This window comes from Nesoenas mayeri (genome assembly GCF_963082525.1).
Source record: "Nesoenas mayeri genome assembly, chromosome: 3".
Classification (NCBI taxonomy): domain Eukaryota; kingdom Metazoa; phylum Chordata; class Aves; order Columbiformes; family Columbidae; genus Nesoenas; species Nesoenas mayeri.
The window spans coordinates 53,581,736-53,585,752 of NC_137544.1; positions in this window are offsets into that span (position 1 = coordinate 53,581,736).

Below are 4,017 nucleotides of genomic sequence, written 5' to 3' on the forward strand. Positions count from 1 at the left end.
AGAATACATTTTAAATCAATCTTGAAGAAGGCATGACCTGAGGTAGGGGTACATTTTATATATTTTGTTCTCCAGAAATCTTCACATACTTTTTAAATGTCCAGGAGTTCTCTCATATTGATGATCACTGCTGGAGCCAAGCTCAAATGTTTTTTTCTCGCATGACTAGCACAGCAGCATTCACAAAAGGTAAACTCTCTTTGCGCTTAAATGGCTATGCTTATCTTGCATGTTCAGTAGGTTGTTTCCGATCTGGTTCTTGCAGCACATTAGGGCAATTACTCAATTTGTCCTTATATTTTTTTCCATACATCTCTTCACTGGGATCTTATCAATTAACATGTAGTGAGTATCACATTACAAAATCCTGGCAGAGGTAAAGCATCTGTCATTTGTACCAACACAGATCTGTAAAACCACTGCTACAGTCGCTGCTTATATTTGACTCAGTCAGTCTCCATGCCAACAAAATTACAAATGCATATCTGCACCAGGGTGTTGAAGCAGGATGGATTTCTCTCCTACAGAAAAACTGTGGAGTAATAATTAAATCTCAGCTTTTAAACACATGAAGGATCCCACAGATGAAGGTCCTCACCTTTCCTTTACCACCTTTCCTCGTTGCCCTGTCAGAAGCATGCTTTGCAGCTTGCTCTCTCCCAACCCTGTCTTCCTGCACAGGGGGACTTTCCATCATACTTAGGCACAAGCATTAGTGGCTTCAGTTAATACTGGGAATGTTAAAGGAGACGGACGGCAGTTTCAGACAAGGCCAAGATGTAACATCTGGGATGTTGCAAAAAAGCCCGTCATTTATGTATTTTTAACACAGATTAAATAACTGATGGTCTTTTCCCATTCTAGTACGATCTGTCTCTTTATAATCCATTAATTTTACCAGGAAAACATTCCTTTCACCCCACTTCTGAGCAAAGATTTCATAGTAGAGGCCACTCTCAAGAGACCCTCCTTCAATTTGGAAGACGCTGTTTAAATAAAGCAAAATACAGCTGGCAATACTTTGTGAGGAGCTACTTTGTGAGGAGCTACTTTGTGAGGAGCTACTTTGTGTGACGCTGGCAGGACCTTTGATTGTCACAGGCTGTTGGGGCTCTGCTTTTCAGTGTTTTCCACAAGACAGCCTCCAAGCAGCACTGCATGCTTCATGCCAGGTCAGAGTACTGAAGAAAAATGCCTGCTGGACTTGCCTCAGACTTCACACGTACACAGTCTCAGGGAAGTCCAGGAAGACTTTCCAGCCTTCCAACTCGTCACATGAGCCAAAGACAAGCAGAGTTGCTATAAGAGGAAAATGCAGCCCCTCATATGCCCAGTAAGGGGAAAAATTTAAAAAAAAAATACATTTCACACAAGATGGAGGAGGCGACACCTTCAGATGAATGAAGTTAAGGTTCATAGTTCAGCTGCTTGGAGAGCACAAGTGGAACCATGCCTTGGCAGGCTGTACCACACAGTCCCCCAAGGCAGCAGAAGATGCACGTAGGAGATGAGGTCCCCCACGCATTATTTCTTCTAATGTTAGCACTAGATCTTTTATGGGCTCCTCTGGAGTGATGGCTAGCCCTACATATTCCTCCTCCCCAGCTTTCTCTGTAATCTCCACCTTCAACCTCTAGTCCTCCTGAGCTTAACTTGCACATGACACTGTGACCTGAAGTGAAACGATATATTAGATATGCATTATCTAAAGTCCTGGTTTATTTATTTTGGAGTAGGTGGGGGAAAGAAAGGTATTTGAGGGAACCTGAAAAGTTCAAGAAAGCACTTGTGGATTAATATGCTGGTGGACAGGATAAAAGGAATTTTGCCAATGAAAACACAAGTGCAAATGAGTGCTGAGATTGGGCTGAGAGGGACTGCATGGGCAGAGAAAGCATTTGGGGAGTTGAATTAGCTCAAGGGGTCAGGAAAAAACACAGGAATGACTGGAAGCAGAGCGATGGGAAAGGAGGAGTGTGTCAGCCCACGTGTCAATGAATCGGCTCTTGGCGGCACATAAATGTTAAGGAGCAGCTTGCCATCTCTGACTATTTCTAGCTTGATTTCTAAACCAAAGAAGAAATCCAGAGCAGCACTGGATACCAGACTACACCTCTGAGCCGTCAGAGCTTTTCACTTGCACTAAGGAAAATAGATTATTGATGCTGGCAGGGACACGTACTCTAAAAACAGACAAGGAGATTGCAGCCTAATCCAAATCCAAACAGAAGCAAGTTGTCTAAAGCCAAATTCCTTTTATAGGCCTTAATTTCACTACAAAATTGCTTTCCTTTAAGTTTTAAATTGTGTAGTATCCAAGCCAATCTAGCTAACTCTTTGTTACAAAAGCAGTCTGTCTGCACAGGAGTGGACCCATTAAAAACGCAAAAGACTAATGGCTTGCAGGACTCAGGGTAAAATCTTGGCCCTACAGAAGACAGTAGGAGGTTTGCCAAGGACTTCAGTAGGGCCAGGATTTTACCTCAGGTCTTCACAAGCAGCAGCGTTGCTCATTTAGAAGCACAAAAACACCCCTGTGAATTTCCTGAGGTCCAACCACCATCTCTTGCTGTTGCTTCTGACATCAGAGGGATCCAAAGGGAAGAGGCTGAGAAAAGAAGCTATATTCTCTCACTAAAAGCTAATTCCTTTTACGTGATCTATGGGCGATGCTTAATTCCAATGAAAAGAAGAAAACCAAAACTTGAGTGTCTTACTTTTCCGCTTCCTTTCATTCTCCCAAACCGATCTCCTTCCTTGTGGGAATGGTATGAAAAGCCTTTGTTAGAAATAATGTGGCAGAGGGCTGATGGCCCAGCCAGGGCTACACGTGACGTGATGTGGCTGGAGGAACAGTCGGGAAGCACATGGACCTGGGACTGCTCAGGGGGCCCCCACTGGGCAGATGACCGGCTGCTAACACAGCACCATCAGCTGGACATGCTGCCGGGATGGTGTGGTAATTGAAAACAGGGAACCTTCTGCCTGCCGCCTCCCGGTGTTGGTGTTTGGGAGTGTGCGATCATGATCAATGATGCTTCATGGGAATCTTTTAAAGTGCTTCCAGCCACTTCACTGCAGTAAAGGATTTGTCAGCCTTTCCATAAACCCCAGTTTTGAAGAGTTTATAGCTCAGCTTGTTTTCATTACTTTGAGGTGAAAGTTGCCATATAAATTTTCAGACCAGAAACACTTTTTTTCCCTTGTTAATACAAAACATAATTTAAAAGAAGGTTTGTCTCCCAATTTGGAGTGCCGGTAAGAGTCATGTTGTTCCCTGACTGTTTCATTTGTGCTACTCAGAACTTCAGCATGAAAATCTGTTAAATATAAGGATTAAAAAATAAGTGGTGAGGTCTTCTGCTGAACTTTTAAACCACTGACTAATACGTCCATTCACTACTAAGTACTTTGCATCTTTTCTCTGTTGAACAGTTGTTATGCTGCACCTCAGAAACAACCAAACTTCCAATAACAGACACAACTTTTCCTGTTACATGCATGAGTCACATTCCAGCTACCTGTGCTTGCAGAGCACAGTGGGAGAAGAAAACTAGGGCTATCTTCCCAAACTTAGCTGACACCAGATGCGTTGGCCTCATGCAGACAAACAAAATGTTTCTCATCACCTGAACACTAATATCTAATATTGGAGACAGCTTCCTGTGCTACTAAACTGGACCCTTCCCTGCGCAGTGAGGTGGGATCCCACCGTTGCTGCTTTCTGACCTTGCCAGCAGCAGCAGACTGCAGCTCCTGCCTTCCCTGGGAAGGAGAGAGCTGCAAAAGGGGCAGTTCCTAGGTCTGCAAGCCTAATGCCACTGTTTCACAACAATAGATGTCAGCATCCAAAATTGTAATTTAAAAAAAAAAAAAGGAGGAATTATATACCTGTACATACCACTTTCACCTGTCTATGGTTGTAATAATTAAGATATTAATTTCCTTAATAAATATCACAAAGCTAATTTCCTGTGATTGTTCTTACAAAACAGGGGATAGAACATTGCAGTCTAA